At 37.4% G+C, this 26,060-nt stretch overlaps 1 long non-coding RNA gene across 5 annotated transcripts; it reads left to right on the top strand.

Annotated features, from left to right (window-relative positions):
- The first annotated feature begins 133 nt into the window (after positions 1 to 133).
- LOC103694790 (uncharacterized) lies at positions 134 to 25,515 on the top strand. 5 transcript variants are annotated; one of them, XR_001842927.3, is made up of 6 exons: positions 134 to 223; positions 2,600 to 2,811; positions 3,187 to 3,390; positions 18,542 to 18,628; positions 18,854 to 19,846; positions 25,065 to 25,515. It is a non-coding gene; the product is annotated as an uncharacterized LOC103694790 (long non-coding RNA). The 5 variants fall into 5 exon arrangements; XR_005498734.2 differs by lacking the exon at positions 18,542 to 18,628; XR_005498735.2 differs by lacking the exon at positions 2,600 to 2,811 and having other exon boundaries at positions 137 to 223.
- The last annotated feature ends 545 nt before the right edge of the window (positions 25,516 to 26,060 follow it).

Genomic DNA, 26,060 nt, shown 5'->3' with positions numbered 1-26,060 from the left:
CTCACTTAAATGCCAATTACTAAACTCTGGAGTTACTGAAGGAATACTTGAGAGGCAGATTCATTCTTGTCAACACTTGTGACATCACAGAAGAAGATAAAGCTCTCCAGGTTACAAGAGATTTTTCTGGTAGGACCTAATGTTGTAGGCACTGAGAATTGCCATGCCCTACCTGTTAAACAGCTTTCCTTATATTGACCAGATTTGATGGTGCCATTTCCTGGTATGTGTCTTGTGATTCAATGGAAACCTTTATGTACTCCATCTCTCTAATGCTAGAGACTTCTCTTTGCTTTATTAGTGGTTACATGTTCTGAATGGAAAAAGTTATTCAAGGGCCTGGAATGGGTAGAAAAGATATTGTAACATGGAGTGGAGGAGATTCTTCTGGATATTAATTTTATTCCCAGGTACATTTAGTGAAATACAGTTCAATTTTGTAGGTTTTCTCTGTTTTCCAAAGGCCAGTATTTTCCCTACAGACCTTTAATTGAATGAAGATGTATGTCACTTTCTTATTGTACATTCCTCGATATGGGACTTAATAAATATTGCTGAATGTGTACTCAAAAATTCTGTTTTCCAATTCCATTTTCTGCAATGATTTTGGCAACAAATGTGGCCCAGCTATAGAATGAGTACAACAGTGTAAGTATTGTGTACCTACCTCAAATGTTAAACACTCAAATCCTTATTTTCTCCCAAACTTAAAAGACATCAGTAAAGCAAAGGATACCATGGACTATAGAATTCAGTTCTCTAGTTTCATTTGATATCAGTTCTGCGTTATCTACCTTACTGTGTTCCCAGGAAGAGACTTGGGGATTGTGAGTGTTCTACCATGATTCATTTTTCAGGAATAATAAGATACGAGAGGAAGGACAGAGAGAGTTCCAGTGGCTTGAGGTCTAGTGAAACCTCAACTTCAATATGTTCATAAGGACAGGAGGATGTCTCTTTGCCATTGTCCTTTGTGGACTCTACATTATTGACTTAGTTGCACAGAATTCATTTGAAAATTCTACCTAAACACACAGCGTTAGGAGCCACCCAAAGGAATATATATATATATATATATATATATATATATATATATCACCAAAACGAGATAAAATTGATGAAACTGAGAAGTGCATTATGCCAGGAACCAGATATAGATATTTCCTGAGAGACACAACTAGAGCTTATTATATACAGAAGTGAATGTATTCTTGTAAAAATATAAAAATAAAAAAGTAAAATTTACTTTTACTCTGCTAACACTGGCACTGAAGTGTTTGAAATTCTCTGCTAGATATCGTGATATAAACACCTTCTCACTCCTCAGCTGTGCAGTGTTTTGTACCGCCACACACTTTCCTATACTCAAACCCTCACATAAAATACACACTACACAATAATCTTTGATCAAGTAGATTAGATATAATTGCCCACTTAAACATACAAAGCCGGGTACCATCCATACCATAGGAACATTAATAACAACCTGTAAACACACAGAGCAGAATCTTAAATTCACCTACCATGGCTTCACACTCTGTCATCTTCCTTTCTGTCTTTTTTTCCTCTAGTCTCCTCCTCTTCCTTCAAACATCTCTCCTGCTTATTTTTCCTTCTCCTCCCATGATAATCCTGCTTCTATCCTGTTCCTGCCACTCACATATACTTTACGAATTCAATCAAATTTGCTTCTGTTGAAGTAACCTGAATTCTGAGTACAGGACTATGTAGCTGACCTTGGGGCAGTGGAATTAGCATTAAACAGAGATAATATCAGGGCAATCCACAACATGAACCCTAGAGGCAAACCAGTGAACTGAAAATGGACTTCTTGTTGGTAGATTTTAAGAAAGGATTAGAAGAGGTTAAGGTGCTTTCAACATCATAAGAACAACAATGCCAATGAAATAGAGCTTTCTGGTAATAGACCAATATTCAAAGATTAAAGAGCAATAAAATTTGTTAAAAAGTTTTAAAAAATGAAAGAAAAGAAATCTGCCAGCTAATCACACCTATTGACTCAGAATTTTAAGGGGTCACTGTCAGGGAATGGTAGTATGAGTAATAATTGTGGAAAGAATGATATGATGAAGTCTCATCTAGAAGCACTTCTCCCTCCCAGATATCAGTGCCAGACACAAACTGCATTATTAGAATCCAATGCATGGAGGAGTTTACTCTGTGCTGAGGACACAATACTTGACTTACCTTTCTTCCTTAGGACCTTTTTCTTCTTGGCAAAAGGATAAAAGCTATGAGCTCTCAGGAAAAACTATAGTGTCCTACCCACCACCTGGCTTTTGGGATAAAGAAATGAATTATATAAACTATCTGACTTCCAAGAAAAATAACAAGCAGGGAAGTCCAGATGCTTCTGAGAGGCTCCCAATATCTGATCCCCATATGTGGAAGGCTCAGATCAAGGCTATCTCTTCAGTGAACCTACTCAACCCATACCCAAGATTCAAGGAGCTTTCCCATTGACCACATATTTCTTCATTTGTATACCAAGACAGAAGGCCAGCTTCCTACTCCCCATGTCTGATATCTTCATCCTCTGTGTTCTCCCTCCCATACGCCTGTTTACTCTGAATTAAAGGCCAATTAGTAAACCCAAGAGTTACTGAAGGAATATCTGAGAAGCAGTTGCAGTCAGAAGAACATTTGTGACATCACAGAAGAAGCTAGGACTCTCCAGGATATGAGAGATATTTAAGGGAGGGCCTAATGATGCTGTTACTGAGAACTGCCATGGCCTACCTGCTGAACAGCTTTCCTTACACTGACATGATTTGAGGGTGCCCATTCCTCGTAAGTATCCTTCAATTCAGTGGAAACCTTTATGTACTCCATCTCTCTAAATCTAGAGACTTCTCTATGCTTTATTACTGGTTACATGCTCTGAATGGAAAAAGTTAGTCAAGGGCCTGGAATGGGTAGAAAAGATATTGTAACATGGAGTGGAGGAGATTATTCTGGATACTAATTTTATTCCCAGGTACATTTAGTGAAATACAGTTCAATTTTGTTGGTTTTCTCTGTTTCCCAAAGGCCAGTATTTTCCCTACAGACCTTCGATTGAAGGAATATTGTATTTCACTTTCTCAGTGTACATTCCTTGATAAGAGTTTTTATTAATATTCCTGTATGTGTACTCAAAAATTCTGTTTCCAATTCCATTTTCAGCAAAGCAAGGACAAGATGAGTATGGCATTAAGTTCTCTAGTCCTATTGGATATCAGTACTACACTATCTACCTTCCTCTGTTCCCATTGCTAGACTTGAGGGTCAGATGTTTTATCATGATTCTGTGAAGGCCAAAAATAAGATTTCGGAGAATGGGCAGAAAGAAGAATGGCTTGAGGACAAGTGAAACCTCAACTTCAATAGGTAAGTAAGAACAGGAGGGAGTCTATTTGGCCTTTTCATTTCTGAACTCAACATTATTATCCTAGTTTCTCAGAATCCATTTTACCATTCCACCTAACAACAAAGTTGTAGGAGCCACCAAAAGTGGGTATATATATATATATATATATATATATATATATATATATATATATATATATATATATCAGCCACCAAAACTAGATAAGATTGATGTAGCTGAAATGTGAATTCTGCCAGCAACTGGATATAGATATTTCCTGAGAGTCACAGGTAGAGCATGTCAACTACAGAAATGAATACTAGTGGTCACTGGTTAGTGATCAGAAAGAGACCTCTTGTTGGCAGATTTTGAGAAATGACTACAAGAGCTGTAGGAGCTTTCAATCCCGTAAGAATAACAATGTCAATGAACCAGAGTTCTCTGGTACTAGACCACTGTTCAAAGAATGTACACGGACAGAACTATGGCTCAAACTGCATGTGACAGAGGATGGCCTTGTTCTGCACGAATGGAAGCAGAAGCTATTGTTCCTCTCTAGGTTTGTCTCCCAGTTCAAGGGTATGTGAGGGTGCAGTCTGGGGAGTTAGAGAAGAAGGGAAAGCATATGGTTAGGAATCTAATGGGCAGGAAAATGGGAAACAAAATAACATTAAAGGTAAATATAGAAACATCAAGTTAGAAAAGCAATAAAAATTGCTAAAAAATAAAAAAATGAAAGAAATAAAAGAAGAGAAAACTGACAGTAATCATACCTATTGACTCAGAAAATTAAAGTGGTAGTCAGTGGAAATATTAGTGGAAAGACTGAGATGATGAATTCTCAACTAATAGCACTGCTGCTTCCCAGACTGCACTATAGATATCCAAAACATGGAGGAGTCTACTTTGAGCTAGGGGAACAATACCTGTCTCTCCCTTTTTCCTTAGGACCTTTTTCTTCTTCTCAAAAAGAGTAATGACCATGAGCTCTCAGGAAAACAACTGTGCCCTTCCCAACACTTGGCTTTTGGAATAAAGAAATTAATTATATAAACTCTCTGATTTCCAGGAACCAAAAAAACAGGGAAGTCCAGATGCTTCTGAGAGGCTCCCAGCTTCTGATTTCCATAGGTGGGAGGGTTAGATCAAGGCTATCCCTTAAGCAATCCCACTAAATCCCTACCAAGTACTCACTGAGATGTACCAAGGACGACATTTATTCCTTTTTTTTTGTACCAAGACAGAAGGCCAGCTTCCTTCGTTCTCCCCATTTCTGATCTCTTCATCCTTTTTGTTCACCCTCCCAAATTGATGTTTACTCTGAATTAGAGGCCAATTAGTAAACCCTAGATGTACTGAAGGAATATCTGACAGGCAGTTGCTGTCAGGACAACACTTGTGACATCATAGAAGAAGATAGGGATCTCCAGGTTACAAGAGATTTTTCAGGGAGGGCCTAAAGATTATGTATCTGAGAACTGCCATGGCCTACCTCTAAACAGCTTTCCTTAAATTGATCAGTATCGAGAGTGCCTTTTCCATTAGTATCTCCTGTGACACAGGGAAAATCTTTATTTATTCCATCTCTCTAAAGCTAGAGACTTCTTTTTGCTTCATTAGTGGTTTCATGCTCTGAATGGAGAAAGTTAGTCACTTGACATGGGTAGAAAAGATCTAGGAACATGGGGTGGAGGAGTTTATTCTGGATAATAATTCTGTTTCCAGGTCCATTCCTGTGACATACACTTCAATTTCCTAGGTTTTGTCTGTTTCCCAAAGGCCAGTATTTTCCCTACAGAATTATTTGATTGAATATTGTATTTCAATTTCATATTGTACTTTCCTTATTAGGAATATATATTCAGGAATATATATTCCTGAATGTGTACTCAAAAATTCTGTTTTGCAATTCCATTTTGCAATGAATTAGCAAAAACCTGTGCCCTGCTATAGAGTGTTTATCACAGTGTAAATATTGTGTACCTAATTTAAATGATAAGCTCCTAAATCCTTATTATAACCAAAATTTATGATAAATCAGTAAAGAAAAGGACATCATTGACTATAGAAAGCAGATCTCTATTTCCATTATATATCAGTTCTATAATATCTATTTTTCTGTGTTCCCACGGCCAGACATAAGGGTTTTGGAGGTTTTACCATGATTCTTTCTTGAGACCAAACACAAGACTCAGGAGGATGGGCAGAAAGAGGAATGTTTTGATGTCCAGAGAAACCTCAACTTCAATAGGTTCATAATAACATTAGGGAGTCTGATTGGCATTGGCCTTTGATGATTCAACATTTTTGACCTAGTTGCACAGAAACCAACCTAAAATTCCACCTAACCACATAGGTATAGGATCCACAAAATATATACATACATAGATCTGCCAAAAAACTACATACGATTGATGGTGCTAAGAAGTGCATGCTCCCAGGAAACGGATATAGAACTTTCTTGAGAGACCCAGGTAGAGCATGCCAACTACAGAAGTAAAGGTTATTGTCAAACCAGTCGAATGCAAACGAACCTGTTGTTAGTTAATTCGGGGAAAGGATTACTAGGACTGAATGGACTTTCAAGCCCATAAGAAAAACAATGCCAATGACCTATAGCTTTCTGGTACTAAACCAATACTCAAACGCTGTACATGGAAGAACTATGGCTCCAACTGCTTATGTAGCAGAGAATGGACTTGTTGGACATCAATGAGAGGAGAAGATCTTAGGCCTACCAAAGCTGGACCCCCAGTGTAGGGGTATGTCAGGGGGTGCTGGGAAAGGGTGTGGTTGGTGAGGGGGAACACCTTTATAGAAGAACTGGTGGGGGAAGGGATAGGTGTCTTATGACTGGATAACTGGAAAAGTGAATAATATTTGAAATGTAAACAAAAATATAAAATGTTTATAAAAGAAAACATAAAAGTTTAACAAGCTGAACAGGCAAAGTGAGGAATCTCAATCCCACTTGAGAGGGAGAATAAATGAACCACAGGAAGGAAGAGTGAGGGACCTGGGTGAGAAAGGTGACAGTAAGGGAAAGAGGGGAACATGGTCAAGTATTGGTGGGGAGTAGGACTGAAGCCCTGAGTGTCAGCAGAATTAGAAGAAACAGGCAACATCAGGAACTAAATGGTTGCAGGTGGGGGGTGGCTCTAGAATATACCAGAGACCTGAGAGTTAAGCGACTATCAGGACTTAGTGAAAAGTCCTGGAGTTGGTAGATGGAACTTGTAGAGACTACCTCCATGAGGAAGAGAGAGCATCAAGTGAGGGATAAGGTTGCCATCCACAAATCAAAACGCTGACCCATATTTGTGGCTGTCTGAAAGAACTTCAGGGACAAAACCAGAAAAGAGCCTGAGTGAAAGAAATTCCAGGGTTGGGGATTTGGCTCAGTGGAAGAGTGCTTGCCCAGAAGCACAAGGCCCTGTGTTCGGTCCCCAGCTCCAAAAAAAAAAAAAAAAGGAAAAAAAAAGCCAAAAAAAGAAAAAGAAATTTCACTGACCCGCCATATTTGGTAAGCAGATTAAGTAGAGACCCCCAAGGCCTGACACTCTAACTCATGGTTTGTCATGTTCACAAAACGGACCTGAGAAGTCTCCCTTCTGAAAGACCAAACAAGCACCTGAAAGAGTCAGATGCAGACAATTAGAGTCAGTCAATGAACAAAAGCTGCTAAGCCCTGTGGTCGAACTAGGGAAAAGCTGGAGGAAGCTGAAGAGGGGAGAAACCCTTTTGGAGGACCACCAGTCTTAACTAACCTGGCCTCCAGTTTTTTTTTTTTTTCAGACACTGAGCCATCAATGTGGCATCATGCACCAGCTAATATGAGGCCTCTAAGACTGGAGTGTTGGTTCTGGACACAACAAGAGAAGATACACTTAACCATCAAGAGACTTGAGTTCCCAGGTAGTGGATAGGTCTGTTAGACTGCGGGTGGAGTGGGAGACAGCTTCATGTGACAGTAAGCATAGGAAGAACACTTCTGGAAGAGAAAGCAAAGCTTGCAGAAGACCTCATGCAGGAAAGTGCTTCATGCAATTGTAAACAAAAAGTGTAAAAGACCTGAACTTTCATCTTGAGTGAAAGTTGTTGAAGAATATTTACAAGTGATTCTGAATGGACTATGTAAGTAGGTTTATTTACAAATCCTTGGTAAATACTAGAAAAATGGCTCCAAATTGTAATAGGGCAGAAGAGGAAACAAAGTTAAAAGTTTGTACAGGTTTCAATATAGATATTGTTAATTTGAACATGCTGAAGGTTAGTGGATGATAAAATATGATGAATGACTCAGATATACTAACAATATTGCTTGACCCTATACTGAAATTACACAGAGTCAGAACACTAACAAAAACCAGTTACAAAAATCTGTTCAGGTATGGCTATATTCTTTAAAATTTCTTTTTGAAAACATTCATTTAATAAAATAAAATTCAATAAGGAACCGAAGATAACCCTTTTCATCTCTGACTTATCCTATCTGTATACAGGGGTATAGTTGATGATACAGCATTTGTCTCCTCCGGGTATTATTAATTTAAAATACTAAGCATAGCGGTGTATCATATTTGCAGGCATTCATTACTAAGGCATTCAGAAGGGTATCCATTAAAAGTAACCTAACATAACTTTGTTTCCTTTAAACATAAAAATCATAAATATTGAGCTTGCTCATCATTTTCACACCATAGGACACCATATGTAATTACTTCGTTTTTACATATCAATATCAGTCACTCTACCTTTCTGATTTTGATACATACCAAGCTTAACAAAGAGGAGACTGTATGCTTTTCAGCAATCCTTACATTTCTCCCTTGGTCCACTACATGTGGGCCATATTACAATCAATTAAATTAATATTTTAAGTAAATTATAATGTAATGCAAATGTAGATTTTGATATTTCATACAATAAAAAAATCAAAGATCCAATAAATAAATAGGTACTGAATTTACTTTTATAGGAAGACAATAGGTTAATAATACCTTATAATATCCACACTAATTCATATTGAGTCAGTGCTGGAATATGTGTAACAATGTTTGTAAAAAGAATAAGTACTTTTCTGTATATTTTTAACAACAACTGGACATGGTCAATAAAGAAGTGTCATATTAATATAGAAATAATTCAAAAACTTTTTAAAATTATTCTGAAAGATATTTCTAGAACATCTGAGTTCAGTTCTCAGGCTCCATATAACTAGCTAATATAATCCTGAGCACTTGTATTCCATATGCATACACAATATTTTTCTCCATAGGAAATAAATATTTTAAAATCTAAAAACATATATTATTTAAGAGTAAGATTTTGACGTGTAAGTTTACACTTTTTCCCGTTTTTTCTTAAATTGGGTAATTACTAATTACATTTCAAATTTTATTCCTTTTCTGGGTCTCCAGTTCATCAGCTCAAACCTCTCCCCTCCCCTTCCTTTTTAATGTAGTTGTCTCCTCCTCATCGATTCCCTTCTTTTTTTTTTTTTTTTTTTTTGAGCTGGGGCTGAACCCATGGCCTTGTGCTTCCTAGGCAAGCACTCTACCACTGAGCTAAATCCCCAACCCTATACATTCCCTTCCTTAAAGCACCCCTCCGTACTTTCCCCTACATGAAGTGTTCAACTTTAGTAGGACCAAGGGCTTCACAATAGTGCTTTAACAAGGCTATTCACTGCTACTTATAGAGTTGAAGCCCACGGTCAGATCATGTATAGTCTTTTGGTTGTGGTTTAGTACCTAGAAGATCTGGTTTGCTGGCAGGTTTTTTTTTTTTTTTTGAGTTTGAAAGTTCCTTCAGCTCCTTCAGTCCTTCCTTTAATTCCTCCAAAGGGGGTCCTATCCTTAGTTCAGTGATTTGCTGCTGGCATTCGTCTCTGTGTTCACATGCTCAGGCTGTGTCTCTCAGAAGCTATCTTTATACAGTTCCTGCCAGCATCCACTTCTAAGCTTCATCAATCTTATCAAGTTTTGATATATGTATATATATATATATGGGGGTACATGTCCAGCAGACTCTGAATGGCCATTCCTTCAGGTTCCTAAAAACAATGCCTCCCTATGCCTATAATGGATATTTTAGTTACCCTTTTAAGGAAGGAGTGAATCATCTGCAATTTCGCCCTCCATTTTGAGTTTCATGTGGTCTGTGCATTGTATTTTAGGTAATTTGAGCATTTGGGGTAATATCGACCTATCAATGACTGCATATTTTGTGTATTTTTCTGTGATTGGGAAACATCACTCAGGATGATATTTTCTAGGTCCATCCATTTGACTATGAATTTCATGCACTCATTGTTTTTGATAGCTGTGTAGTTTTACTGTGTGTAAATATATGGCCTCTTCTGTATCCATTCCTCTAAGAAGGACATCTGGGTTCTTTCCAGCTTCTGAACAGTATGAATAAGGCTGATAGGAACATAGTGTAACATGTGTGTTGTATTTTGGAGCATCTTTTGGGTATATACCCAGGGAGGTTATAGCTGGGTTCTCAGGCAGTGCAATGTACAATTTTTGAGGAAACTCAGAACAGATTTTCAGAGAGGTTGTACCAGTTTGCAATTCTATCAAGAATGGAGGAATGGTCCTCTTTCTCCACATTCTCTCCTGCATCTGCTATCACCAGGTTTTTGGATCTTAGCCATTCTCACTGATGTGAGGTGTAATCTCAGGGTTGTTTTGATTTGCATTTACCTGATGACTAAGTATGTTTACATAACAGAAAGCATTTTAAGAAAAGATGCTAACCTAACTGTTGGTCTGAATATAGCTGAGTGCCAATTGATCCATTTCTATCTCTTTCTTAAAAGTTCAAGTCCAAGTGCATCAAGGAAATCTATAAAAAATCATATATGGAGAAACCAACAGAAGGGAAAGTGTCAGAAAGTGCCTAAATCACATTTGCACAGGAGAAATTTTCAGGACAAAATACCAAAGAATCAGGCTATAAGATCACCAGTCAATATATGAAATCTCATCAATCTCAAATTTTTCTTTAAAGCAAAGTATACTGCCAATAGGACAAAAGAGAAATCTACACATTTGGAAAAGACTTTAACCAACCTATATCTGGTAGAGTGCCATAACAAAAAACATAGAAATAATTCAGAAAGGTAAACTCCCACACAACCAATTAACCCAACTTTTAAACTGTGTTAGAGAGCTAAGCCACGAATTCTCAACTGAGTTATCCCAGTAGCTGAGAAACACATTAAGAAATGTTCAACATCCTTAGTTATCAGAAAAATGCAAATGTAAATAAACTTGAGAGTCTACATTACACCAATCAGTGTGACTAAGACAAAAAACTAATGCAGTAGCAAAGTAGGCTAGGATGTAGAAAAAGTGGAACACTCCTCCACTGCTGGCGGGATTAGTAGCAGTACAGCCAATGTGGAGGTTCAGAGAATATTGCAAATAGCTTTGCCTGCAGACCTGGCTTTACAACTCACTTCAACGCAAATACTCAAACTGATCTACATATAACAGTGTCATGTGGTTGAACATGTTCATGGCAGCCTTACTTATATTAGTCAAATGCTGGAAACAATCTTGATATACATCAACTCAAATGAGGAATAAATACAGAAAGTGTGCTATATTTTAAAAAAAAGAAATAATACTCAGGTATTCAAAATGAAGAAACCAAGAACTGTGTAGGCAAAGAGATGGACCTGGAAATTAGTGAAGTAACAGAGATAGAAAAGGACATAATATGAGATGTACTTATTGAGAAGTGGATGTTAGCCTCAAAGATCAGTATACCCAATACACAAATCATTTATCACATGGAGGGTAAAATGTTAGACGGCCAACTGCCGATTCTTGCAACCCACTTAGAAGTGAGAACAAAATGATAATGGAAGACAGAGGGATCGAGGGAACTTGTTAGAAGTAGAGAAGGATGGACAAAATGAGGGGAGTAGAAATAATATAAAGCGAAAAGAGAAATCTAGAGGAAAATTGGAATAAATTAAAATAAGCATCAGTGGTGCATGGTGAACTTGGGAATCCCCAGGAAAGTCATAGATGCCAGGATGCAAGAGCTCCCATAAATTTACTGTGATGATGGTAGCTGAAATACTGAGCAACGGGGTTGGGGATTTACCTCAGTGGTAGAGCAATTGCCTAGGAAGTGCAAGGCCCTGGGTTCGGCCCCCTGCTCCGAAAAAAAGAACAACAACAACAAAAAAAAAAGAAATACTGAGCACCAAAGAGATAGAACCACAAGAGTCTACCTCCTGTGGCTAGATTTGCCCACCTGTGAAGAGCATGTTATGCCCACAAGTTCAAAATCTTTAACCTATAAATGTCCAAAGTCTAAAAAAATAGAAAGACAAAAATGAAGCAGAGACTGAAGGAAAGACAATCCAGAGACCACCCGACGAGAAGAACAATTTCATCCACAGACTCCAAATCCTCAGAGAATTCCTGATGTCAAGATGTGCTTGCAAATAAGATCCTAATATGTCTGTCCACTGAGGGGCTCTAATATCACCTGATAGTGACAGATTCGGATACAGATAATCATTTGACAGACACTGAGAGCCAGAAAAGAAGGGTTAGGGGATTGCCTGAAGGATCTGAAGGGGATTGGAGCCGAATATGAAGAACAACACTGTCAATTAAGTTTACCCTTCAGAGTCTCAGGAAATTTACCACAAACAAGAGTATACTTGGGTCAGTCCATGGCCTCTACTACATAGATCATAGAGCATATGGAGAGACAACTGCCTCACCCTCCATCCCTGGCAAGGGAGTCAATTAGTCGTGTGGAGACGTCATATCCCAGAGAAGGGGGATGGTAGAGGACTAAAGTGGAAGTGGGCATGTAGATGGGGGAGAAACATCTTAGAAACAAAGAGGATAATAAAGGCTTGTGTGACAAATTGACAGACAAATTGGGGAAATGACATTTGAAATGTGAACAAATACATAGATTATTGTATAAATTTAATGTATAAAATATAATACATTTATGTTTCCAAGAGAGACATTCACATCTCACTCCTTACGGACTATACAGTCATTATCTGTACTACAGGTTTACTGAAAGCTGAAATCCATAATTTTTGAGATGTACTTATTATTGAAAATTTACATAGAAAAACCCAATCATTTTTTATCTTCTGTCACTGTACCTATAATAAATTGTTATTAACCTTGATAAAAATTAAAAAAAGTGTTCCTACTCCATTAGGTTTCCATTCTATGACTCAAAGTTCTCTCACTTTTAGCTGTACATCTCTATAATCCCTCCATTGTCTCCCTCTTCCCTGTCTCTTCACATTTAACATTCCTGTTCCTGACAATGTCACTCAGCAATTCATAAGTACAGTTGTACTTGCCAAAATAAAAACAGCGGACACTAAACTGATCATACAGATACACAGTTTGCTGAATTAACATTAAGGTTAAAGTGAATAAGTATCCCATTTTCCCTTTTTGATCTGGGTTAAATCATCTATGATGAAATTACATGCTCTCCTTTTTCTAGTCTGTAAATGCACCATATTTTCCTTATGCATGCATTTGTTAAAAAACAACTTGAATATTTCCAAATTATCAAGAGTCTCTATACTAGAATAAATCAAGATTTGGATATATGTCCTTGAGTTATATCTTTAGATGTATCCACTCCTATATTCTTTTTTTTTTAAATTTATTTACTACTTAATAATAATTCTTTGGTTTCCGGGCAAACATACCCCTCCCCCTCCCCTTCCTTATGGGTGTTCCCCTCCCAAACCTCTCCCCATTGCCGCCCTCCCCCCTACAGTCTAGTTCACTGGGGGTTCAGTCTTAGCAGGACCCAGGGCTTCCCCTTCCACTGGTGATCTTAGTAGGATATTCATTGCTACCTATGAGGTCAGAGTCCAGGGTCAGTCCATGTATAGTCCTTAGGGAGTGGCTTAGTCCCTGGAAGCTCTGGTTGCTTGGCATTGTTGTACATATGGGGTCTCCAGCCCCTTCAAGCTCTTCCAGTTCTTTCTCTGATTCCTTCAACGGGGGTCCTATTCTAAGTTCAGTGGTTTGATGCTGGCATTCGCTTCTGTATTTGCTGTATTGCGGCTGTGTCCCTCAGGAGCGATCTACATCCGGCTCCTGTTGGTCTGCACTTCTTTGCTTCATCCATCTTTTCTAATTGGGTGGCTGTATATGTATGGGCCACATGTGGGGCAGGCTCTGAATGGTAGTTCCTTCAGTCTCTGTTTTAATCTTTGCCTCTCTCTTCCCTGCAAGGGTATTCTTGTTCCCATTTTAGAGAAGGAGTGAAGCATTCACATTTTGATCATCTGTCTTGAGTTTCATTTGTTCTAGGTATCTAGGGTAATTCAAGCATTTGGGATAATAGCCACTTATCAGTGAATGCATACCATGTATATCTTTCTGGGATTGGGTTAGCTCACTCAGGATGATATTTTCCAGTTCCAACCATTTGCCTAGGAATTTCATAAAGCCGTTGTTTTTGATAGCTGAGTAATATTCCATTGTGTAGATGTACCACATTTTCTGTATCCATTCCTCTGTTGAAGGGCATCTGGGATCTTTCCAGCTTCTGGCTATTATAAATAAGGCCGTGATGAACATAGTGGAGCACATGTCTTTTTTATATGTTGGGGCATCTTTTGGGTATATGCCCAAAAGAGGTATAGCTGGATCCTCAGGCAGTTCAATGTGCAATTTTCTGAGGAACCTCCAGACTGATTTCCAGAATGGTTGTACCAGTCTGCAATCCCACCAACAATGGAGGAGTGTTCTTCTTTCTCCGCATCTCCGCCAGCATCTGCTGTCACCTGAGTTTTTGATCTTAGCCATTCTCACTGGTGTGAGGTGAAATTTCAGGGTTGTTTTGATTTGCATTTCCGTTATGACTAAAGATGTTGAACATTTCTTTAGGTGTTTCTCAGCCATTCGGCATTCCTCAGCTGTGAATTCTTTGTTTAGCTCTGAACCCCATTTTTAATAGGGTTATTTGTCTCCCTGCGGTCTAACTTCTTGAGTTCTTTGTATACTTTGGATATAAGACCTCTATCTATTGTAGGATTGCTAAAGATCTTTTCCCAATCTGTGGGTTGCCGATTTGTCCTAGCCACAGTGTCCTTTGCCTTATAGAAGCTTTGCAGTTTTATGAGATCCCATTTGTCGATTTTTGATCTTAGAGCATAAGCCATTGGTGTTTTGTTCAGGAAATTTTTTCCAGTGCCCATGTGTTCCAGATGCTCCCCTAGTTTTTCTTCTATTAGTTTGAGTGTATCAGGTTTGACGTGGAGGTCCTTGATCCACTTGGACTTAAGCTTTGTACAGGGTGATGAGCATGGATCAATCTGCATTCTTCTACATGTTGAGCTGAAAATGCTATCTTTTTTCCATTGGATGATTTTGGCTCCTTTGTCAAAAATCAAGTGATCATAGGTATGTGGGTTCATTTCTGGGTCTTCAATTCTTTTCCATTGGTTTATCTGTATGTCTCTGTACCAATACCATGAAGTTTTTATCACTATTGCTCTGTAATACTGCTTGAGTTCAGGGATAGTGATTCCCCCTGAAGTCCTTTTATTGTTGAGGATATTTTTAGCTATCCTGGGTTTTTTGTTATTTCAGATGAATTTGCAAATTGTTCTGTCTAACTCTTTGAAGAATTGGATTGGTATTTTGATGGGGATTGCATTGAATCTGTAGATCGCTTTTGGTAAAATGGCCATTTTTACTATATTAATCCTGCCAATCCATTAGCATGGGAGATCTTTCCATCTTCTGAGGTCTCCTTCAAATTCTTTCTTCAGTGTCTTGAAGTTCTTATTGTACAGATCTTTTTCTTGCTTGGTTAAAGTCACACCGAGGTACTTTATATTATTTGGGTCTATTATGAAGTGTGTCGTGTCCCTAATTTCTTTCTCAGCTTGTTTCTCTTTTGTGTAGAGGAAGGCTACTGATTTATTTGAGTTAATTTTATACCCAGCCACTTTGCTGAAGTTGTTTATCAGCTTTAGTAGTTCTCTGGTGGAACTTTTGTGATCACTTAAATAAACTATCATATCATCTGCAAATAGTGATAGTTTGACTTCTTTCCCAATCTGTATCCCCTTGACCTCCTTTTGTTGTCTGATTGCTCTGGCTAGAAACTCAAGAACTATATTGAATAAGTAGGGAGGGAGTGGGAAGCCTTGTCTAGTCCCTGATTTTAGTGGGATTGCTTCAAGTTTCTCTCCAATTAGTTTAAAGTTAGCAACTGGTTTGCTGTATATGGCTTTTACTATGTTCAGGTATGGTCCTTGAATTCCTATTCTTTCCAGGTCTTTTATCATGAAGGGGTTTTGAATTTTGTCAAATTCTTTCTCAGCATCCAATGAAATGATTATGTGGTTTTGTTCTTTCAGTTTGATTATATAATGAATCACGTCGATGATTTTCCGTATATTAAACCATCCCTGCATGCCTGCGATGAAGCCTACTTGATCATGGTGGATGATTGTTTTGATGTGCTCTTGGATTCGGTTTGCCAGAATTTTATTGAGTATTTTTGCGTCGATATTCATAAAGGAAATTGGTCTGAAGTTCTCTTTCTTTGTTGGGTCTTTGTGTGTTTTAGGTATGAGAGTAATTGTGGCTTCATAGAAGGAATTCGGGAGTGATCCATCTGTTTCAATTTTGTGGAATAGTTTGGATAATATTGGTATGAGGTCTTCTATGAAGGTTTGATATAATTCTGCACTAAACCCGTCTGGACCTGGGCTCTTTTGGTTGGGATACCTTTAATGACTGCTTCTATTTCATTAGGAGTTAGGGGGTTGTTTAACTGGTTTATCTGTTCCTGATTTAACTTCGGTTCCTGGTATCTGTCTAGGAAATTTTCCATTTCCTGTAGATTTTCAAGTTTTGTTGAATATAGGTTTTTATAGTAAGTTCTGATGATTTTTTGAATTTACTCTGAATCTGTAGTTATGTCTCCCTTTTCATTTCTGATTTTGTTAATTTGGACACACTATCTGGGTCCTCTCGTTAGTCTGGCTAAGGGTTTATCTATCTTGTTGATTTTCTCAAAGAACCAACTTTTGGTTCTGTTGATTCTTTCTATGGACCTTTTTGTTTCTCCTTGGTTGATTTCAGCTCTGAGTTTGATTATTTCCTGCATTCTACTCCTCCTGGGTGTATTTGCTTCTTTTTGCTCTAGAGCTTTTAGGTGTGCTGTCAAGCTGCTGACATATGCTCTTTCCTGTTTCTTTCTGCAGGCACACAGTGCTATGAGTATTCCTCTTAACACAGCTTTCATTGTGTCCCATAAGTTTGGGTATATTGTACCTTCATTTCTACATCCTTGAAGAAACATCATAATTATATCTAAAGTTGCTGTAGGAGTTTGTGTTCCCACCAGGAGTATAACAATGTTCTCCTCTCTCCATAACACAGTACAGATAAGTTGGCTCATGTGTTATTAAACTAAGGTTTCTTTAAGGGATAAAATATGTCAGAATAATTTTGATTTTCATTTCTATAATGTATAAGGATGATATATATTTTCCATTAGATTCTTCATCATTGAAGTTTTTTCAATTGTGAGTATTTTGTTTAGATATGTACCCAATTAATTATTTTTTCTGGATATACAGTGTTTTTGTTTTCTCATTATGATTTATAGAAGCCCATTGTTGAACGTGTCCATGGAAAAAACGGTTACTATATTTGAAAATAGCCACTTTAAATTTACTAAGGTCAAACCATATAATGTGGTCTCACTAAACTCACCGAATTGGCAGATCTGTTGTAACCAACTAAATTCATAGAGGTCAGTTTAAGAAACATCCCGATATAATGAAACATTCTCTATGTACATAATATTGAGGAATATACTTTGATTGTTTTATTTTTTGAGTATTTTAACAAAATTATTTTGATGATAATTTTCCAATTTATTTTACCTACATCACTATATTTCTTTGAATCCTAACTTTTTATATCTTCTTCATTAAAATACTGTTTAATACCCCCATGATGACGACTTACAAAAATCGTTCAACCCTCCAACAGAAGACACTAACTGTCCATAGTATGTCAGTTAGGAGTAACAACTTTCAGGCATTTACAATTCATTCTGGACTGTGGACTGGCTTGAAACTGTGCAGGGAACCACAGCTGCTATATTTCATGAGGAAAGAACTCTGTGTTTCCAGGACACAATTTCCCTATGATCACCCCCACATTTTGTGCACCTACAATCTCTTTGCACCTTGTTTTAGGGTGGCTTTTGAGTCTTGTGGAAGGGGTATAACATGTATATCCAACTCATCATGGCAGAAATCAATAAAATGAGGAAAACAATATAATGAATGAAAGGAAGATTTCATTCGTGTAAAGTATTAACAAGATTGTCATAACCTCTGGCCAAGTTAGATCAGGAAAGGGTAGAATTAACAAAATTAAAGAGAAGAAGTACAGGTGCAGAAAATCTTTTTATATTTACATTCCAAATATAGAATAATTTTAAACCATTAATGATTTACTAGATGTAGTGGCTATACCAATATTCAATCACCTCAATATGCATAATTTAAACCCCACTATGCTGAACAATGACACAGGGTTGGACACTTAATATCTCATTCATAAAATATCATAGGACCATATGTATTCAGTTCAAAATTTTGATTATACATCTAAAGAGCATTGAAATTTTCTTCGACGATTCCATAAAATAGACAAAAGGAATGAATGTATTAAAATTCTATTTTGAATCTGGTATTATCCAACAATTGACAGAAAACAAAAAGAGAGTAAGGCAGGGTGAAAATGAGATAAACAGAATGGTACAGAGAAAGGGAGAAAGAATTACAAACGAATGACAGAAAGAGCAGAAGACTGAGTATTACATACTTTTTTACACCGATACAAAAATATTTCAATAATGTCCTTGTGAACAGATTCAAGACGACATTAGAAATAATCTTCAACCAGGTAACCATTCTTAAAATACCAGACATACAAGTCTGATATTTAACACACACACTCACACGCACATGCACACACACACACACACACACACACTCACACACACACACACACACACACACATATATATATATACATATATATATATATATATATATATATATATATATATATATATATATATCACACGCTCCTCATTCTGTTGCAGGAAGATTATATCACTGCGTCTGCCTATGAAGACTTTGATTACCTATGAAGACCCAAGGAACTGTTTTCTCTCCAGCGAGCTGTTGAAGTAATCTTGAATTGAACTGGTTTTGTTAGTGGCTGTGATGTATACAAATCTTAGAAGACCATGTAAATATATATATATATATATATATATATATATATATATATATATATATATATATATAATTATATATGTCAAATCTACTTCTAATCTGTTCTTTGTGGTAGGATGTTGCATCTTTAACCCGGAACTTTAATCAAGATCTATTCTTTATTTTTATTTTTGTAGTCATCTGCAGATACATCTTTTTTAGGCATGAATCCTTCTCACTGGAGACCAGAGAAGAGACCTGCAGTTCCATGGTTAATACATGTCATTGCAAGACATCAAAGCAAAATGTAAATGTGTGGATGGAATAAATAATTTAGGACAGTGTTGTGCAAGCAACTTATTTCATAGACAGTCTTTGAAGGAGAGCCCTGAAATTTTGCATTTCACATTAGAGTTTTCTGGGACTCTGACTAGAATCAACTCACAACTGCTTGAGATTTTCTTGGCAAATAACCAGTTTGTGAATAGAGCTGAATTCATCATATGCTTTGCTATCTACGTTAATACTGCTACAGTGAGGAACAACTATGCTAAAACTCTTCATCTGATTTTTCAAACAGCATCCTTATATCATTGTGGACTTCTGTGCTTATGGGAGTAAAAGTTGAGAACACCATTTGAGAGCTCTAAATGCTGAAGTGGGAAAGGCCTGTATGTAGATTTTATCAACTTCACAATATCCATTGTTTTAATGATCATTAGGAAGTAGAGTTCTGCAAAATAATTTCAGCAGAACAGAATGGTAGAAAAACAGTTATTGATTTGCTGGAGAGTTAGATCAACTGGATTGCTAATATGGGCTTAGAGGCAGAGACACGTCAGCACATGAAGTATGGATAATCAATTCTGTGTGATCTGCAAACAGCATCATATAAGCATTGAGAAATAGAATAAAAGCCAATATTTTGAAAATCCACGTCACAAGAAAATACTGTCCCCCTCCATGTCACACATCAATTCTCAGGTGTGCTGGCCTTCGGCATGCATGGATGACAGCTGTCAGCATGGGATTTACTGCCAGCCTTTCCATAACAGCAGAGCTCCAGTCTGCTTCAGCAATGTCTTCAGCTCCCCATTCTGTTGCAGGAAGATTATATCACTGCGTCTGCCTATGAAGACTTTGATTACCTATGAAGACCCAAGGAACTGTTCTCTCTCCAGCGAGCTGTTGTAAGTAATCTTGAATTGAATTGGTGTTGTTAGTGGCTGTGATGTATACAAATCCCAGAAGACCATGTTTTAGAAGGAGTTGATTGAGAATACCTTCGGTATTTCTGCAATACTGGTAGGTGGGCTCAATGAACAGGAACATATTCACAGACCGAGTCTTGCAGTTCCCGTACTCCTGAGCCATGCTGTGAGCCTGCAGCTTCCCTGAAAATAATGTTCAGTTTAAGGTACTGGTCTATTGAAAAATGGCAACCTTGATGTATTCTTAACAATGCATTCTATTTGAAGCCCATAGAAAAGATGGAAGAAAGAAGCTGTTCCTTTTTCTAGCTTGCACTCACATTGCTACCAAACCCTCACAGACAATAGAACCTGCCTACTGAGGATTTAACCATATAATAATGACCAGATGAGACATCTAGGCTTGTAGACTGATCAAGTACTGGATTCTTGGACTTTCCAAATATCCATCCATTTTTAAATTATGTGCCCCACACACTGTGATCATTGTGATAAATCCCTTCCCTCTGTACACAGAGATTCATGCTCTACTCTCTGTTAGGTAACCCCGGCTTCTACACCAGGAATCTAGAGAAGACTTTTTACAGCAGTTTTTGTCTAGTAAGTGTTTCAGCTCAGTTACAAATTACCAATGGCCCCATTCTCTTAGTATGATTTTCATATGATGCTTTGATACAGTGCTTCTTATTTCCTATAGTTATTGGCAACAGAATTCAAATAGCAAAAGTAATCTATCAATGAAATGCACAATAGTATATTTGCATAAGTGCATCAGGAAGAAGTATTATAGGATAAACACGAATTGGAAAGCTTGATTTCCATCCTTCTGTGGACCAAGTCCAGGAAATCCCAACCACATAAAAATCTGAGACAAGTTGTCTGATGTTTGTTCTTTTCTTCTATCATGGGGCTCATAGGGAAGGAGCTCAGGTCTCAAGAGTTGGCACAAATTTCCTTAATTGCTGAGCCATGTCAACTGCTAAATACCTCATTCATGGACTTGAAGAAACTCTGTATCCATCCAGTTATAATGTGTATATGTATCATTCATAGGATGGAAACTTTTGGCTTGTGCCTTGAAAGCAATAGTCTGGAGAGACACAGAATTTCTTCATTCACACATTAATTCTCAGGCTGATGGTTGGTCTCAGAAGTTCATTCCAGGAGTTGCTTTACAAGAATCATTCACTCATCGGGAAGAAACACTTTTTAAATGTTGGGAGATCTACAAGAACAATATCAACCATCCTTCTCCCTTCTGATTTTTGAACTGGATCATTCTCCACCAAAGATCTGTGGTCTCTATTGCAGGCTGCATACACACAGACTAGTTTGAATCCTGCTCTTAGCAGTGCATTTATGATACATCAAAATGATTTCCTTACCACTTTCATGCACAGGAGAATTTTTCAATTCTTAATTTAATCTGATGAGTCTAATCTACATCATAACACAGGATGAGATTTGATAGTTCTGCTCCAACCCTTGCAACAAGATATGCTGAAGTATGATGCTGTATCTACTAATGCCCTCATGGATGATTGGCAGTTTAGACAATAAGCATGCCTATCCCATATAAGTTTTCCCTTAGTTCTCACAAAACTACTTCCTTTGGTTGAGTTTGTTCCAGTTCAACTCTTACAGTATAAAAGAGAGGATAAAAGTCATGGGCAGGTGCTGGAGAGATAGCTCATCAACTTTTTCACATTTCCTTAACATAGAACCAGGAGGATAACCCAGTTCCAAGTGGAATTCACTGACCTTGACTGCATTCTGGGGGAATTGTATGTATGTGGTGCATAGCACTACATAAAGCAAAACACTTACGTATAAAAGAAATAATAATAGCAATAACAGTGATAATGATAATAAACTAAACCAAACAACTATCCAAAATAGTCACCAAACACATATTCAAGTACAACAACATAAAAACTGACTATAATAAAAAAGGTTTTAAAAAATGTGGAATACATTATCTCTTCTGTGTGGTTCCCACTGAGACTATATTTCAAGAAAGCAGAGAAAGATTAGTTCTGATTTTCCTGATTTTTATTTTTACTCCTTTGATAAATGTTTTCATTTCCTGAAAGTCATTAGAGGAAAACTATTGAGTTTCTCACTAGTTTGTTCTATATGATCATCTCTAAAGTACTACATTTTAGGAGAACCTAGATATATGACCGCAAGGACGCATCATGAATACCTTTCCAATCATGAACTTGGTATCCACATTAGGCCACATTAGGCACATTGAATCTCCAATCCACATGTATACCTCTGGCTTGCTGTGAACAAATTATCAATCACAAGGCCCCTACAAGTTTCAGTGATCTACCTCTGCATTTGGTTTCTGGGATTACAGGATGGCTACAGCACACATAAACAAAACAAAAACAAAACAAAACAAAACAAAACAAAAAACAAGTTTCTTAAGAGTTGAAAACCACAATCTATTCTGAAAAATAAATATTAATTGTTTGAAAAAGTGATTAAATGATACAATCATAATATAAAATCCATGACCTTAACCATACTTCAAATCCACAAGAACAAAAACTAATAAAGAATGAATAAGAAAAGTTTCACCAAACTGAACAAAGCTAATACCTGAAGAAAACAAAACTCAAACCAGAAACAAAACACAGTCATCAAGCTACTCAGCATTCTTTTGCTGAAGGTTTAGCACCACAGTATTACCCTGTGACTGGCTTTGGCAACATAGCGGGACGGCAGTCACCAAGTGTAATACAGATTTAAAGATGAATCAAGCTATGCCTCTTTGGGCCTTTACAGGTCAAGTTTTCCAAAGTTAAGATGAGACATGTCCAGAATTTGGTTTCAAGGGTTTAAATTTCTCTTGAGCTATTTCCAATAAGAAACTTGGAAATCCCTCATAACAAGAACGAATTAATCCTCTGAGACTCCTCCTGGATAGACAGCAGCTCTTGGTGTCCTTCAACATTTCTTTGAAACCCTCCCATGTTCATGCTAAGCATGAAGGGGATTCCAATGTCTGAACGGAAACTCACTTCACTTTTCTACCTGGGCTGCAGCATTTACTCAGCTTAAATATTCACACTCTTAAGGAGATAATCATTTTGAAAATTCATCCTCTCATGTGTACCACTAAATTTATAGCATAAAATTTCGACCATTCAAAGTCTTCCTCATGCATATTTCCCGAAGCCCTTACTTTCTTCATTTTAGTAACATGTTCTGCACCAAGTAGTGCTTGTTAACATACAATATTTCACCTTGGGTTTGAACCAACTGCTCAGTCTTAGGTACTGGACTTTACCCAAGCACAAGTTTCTCCATTTTGCATTAAGCAGTTGCCAGTATGGATTCTTAGGTTTTCAACTTGAAGAATTGTGAAAGTTCTTACTGTCCCTACACAGTTATGTCTAGTAATGAGCTGGTTTAATCCTACAATCATGAGAACTGAGCAAATACAGGTCCATAAAATCAAAATTGAGTCACGAAACATCTTGCAAATGCTGTTTTAAAAGTAGGACTCAGTTGTTACTCTTTTCAAGTCATCCCTCTTAAATTTAAAATACAAGCATCGCTCATTCACAGAATGCTTTCTCAAGAAAGAAGAGGAATTCTGAATTCTTTCATTGACATTTGGTTTAAATTACTTGTGGAGTATACACTTCATATTTTGGATAAATCCAGCATGCCACACACAGCACAGAGCATGTAAATTGTTTGTAGGATGTGTGTGTGTGAGTGTGTGTGTGTGTGTGTGTGTGTGTGTATGTGTGTGTGTATGTGTGTGTGTCTGTGTGTGTATGTTTGTGTGTGTGTTTCTAGGTCACTCCACAGTCACTCATGTTACGTGTTGGAAAAGCACTCTTGTTCAAAGATACCATGGCCTCTTTTTTTGCATGCCTCTTTAACATATCTAATCACTTCAAATTGCACCATTTCCTTATACCTCTGGGTCACAGAATAATCTCATAATATGAGCTATTAATTTCTCCTTAGGTATACAGTGCTGAATGATACATAATTTTTGGGTCTTTAGGTTCATATTTTTACACCTAAACTCCTTAAGTATTTATTGTCCTCTAATCTCAAATCTACTGGTATTTTGGAATTTTGAGTTTCATACCTAAACCTCATCCACTATATGCACTCCCTCCACTGTTGATAAGTTCAAGCTATGCTTCCTGAATGTAATGTATGCTATGACTCCCTAGTTATACAGTCATGTGATACACAAGTGAGTTCTCATGTAATTTTCTTAATTCCCAATGGTTCTGATCAGAATCTGTGAAGAGGCAAATCAATCTCTTTGTGCTTAATGTAGGTTGCCAAACTGCCACTGGATAATTTTTGAATAGCATCTTTTATAAATACATGTGATTTTTAGGTGTTTTCCCATTATCTATTAACACTCCACATAGCTCCTCAGCATCATATTATTGTAAGTTTCCAAGCAAAGTGATATCTTTTCCCTCCTGCCTTAGAATTGTGTAGGGGCTCCTTGATCAATCTGTGTAGCCCTAAGGGAATCTTCTTTATATATTATCATCTATGGATGGTGAAGTATCTACAACCTTTTATACACAGACTTTGATACACACTGCTTGGACTGTGTAAAAGAAAAAATATTTACAGCAGATTGATTCTGTAATGTTTTGGCTACTACATGATTCCCTTAGCTAAAATATGACTATGCGCTTATTAAGACCCAGAGACACATGGGGAGACCACCCTGGCTAAAAATGTCAACTTCTACTCCGATGTCCTCTATGTATAGATTCTGAGGAGCAGTCACTTCAGTTCATGTGTGGAACTGAAGAACACACAACCATTTTCCAAATTAAAAAAATAACTAAGACAAGGATTGAGGTAATGCTTTCATCTGTGTAGAACTTTAATTTCAGGCTCACATGAAAATGTGTGATGTGAAGTAGTTTCACCACTGTACTGCAGAAGGAATAATATATTTTTGGGTATGGTCTTTCTGGACTAAAGTATGACATCAATACAGTCTCTCATGACAGATTATCAAGTACATATGAACATCTGAGTATTCCAGCAGAATAACACTTGCTAAACAAAATACCCTTCATGTTATTTGTGACCCTCACCGGGACCACTTACTCCTATGTGACAGAGTTCTCACTTACTTTTAAGGTGTTTTTTTTTTATTTCATGCTAATTTTTGATGCTTTCTTTCCAGTCAACAGGCCTGTGTACCAGATATCAGCTGCATGACCAGAGTTTGCAATTTACCTAACTGCTGAATTCAAAGCTACAAAGATTCATTTTTTATGAGAAGGCCTTTATCTTCTAGAATGTAGAATGATGTTTTCTGTGGGTTTCCTTGGCTCCCTCCATTCTCTCCAATTCATATCAGTGAAGAAACTGCACAAAGAATGTAAAACACACTTGTTGGGCCACAGGATAAAGAAAATCCACAAATCTTTCCTTGCATGGATTTAGAACATAGTAGACAGGGTATACATTCAGCTTAGTGAATGAAATGCTCCCCTTGTATACCTAATGGGCGAACGTTTACCCACCTAGATTGACTTGTTAGCCATGCTGGCTTACCCTGCTTACCTGATTCCCAGGATGTGAAGAGGAGATTTTTTTCTCACCAAGAAATAAAGTGCTGAACCCACATCTTACCCTTGCTCACTGTTTCCCAGTTTCTCCAAGGTAAGCAGATTCCTCCAAAAGGGGTTCCCATTTCCATAGTCTACCTGGCCTCAGGTCTGAAGCTATGAAACCAGTCAACAAGAAAAATCTCCATAACAAAGGCAAAGTAAAACTTTTCTCTCTTTTAGTTCTGAGGGAAGGGCTGCTGTGATGGTGTCTTCTTTATTGAAAGTACTTCTTGAGACAGGGGAGGGGAAGAGCATTGGAGGAGTATAAGTCTTGATCTATTTAGGGTTACAGTATAATCATCATCATCATCATCATCATCATCATATCATCATCATGATCATCATCATCACCACCATCACCATCATCGTCCTCAATACAATCAGCATCACCATCAAAAGTAATTTAGGCTGGTAAGATGATTCAGCATTTAAGAGCACTGACTCCTTTTCCATAGGTCATGTGTTTAATTTCCAGCAAAAACGTCGTGCCATACAACAGTCTATCATGGCATATGATGACCACTTCTGGTGTATTTGACAGCTACAATATTCTCATATTAAGCAAA

This window comes from Rattus norvegicus, chromosome Y (genome assembly GCF_036323735.1).
Source record: "Rattus norvegicus strain BN/NHsdMcwi chromosome Y, GRCr8, whole genome shotgun sequence".
Taxonomy (NCBI): Eukaryota; Metazoa; Chordata; class Mammalia; order Rodentia; family Muridae; genus Rattus; species Rattus norvegicus.
This window is presented reverse-complemented; position numbering and strand designations above follow the sequence as displayed.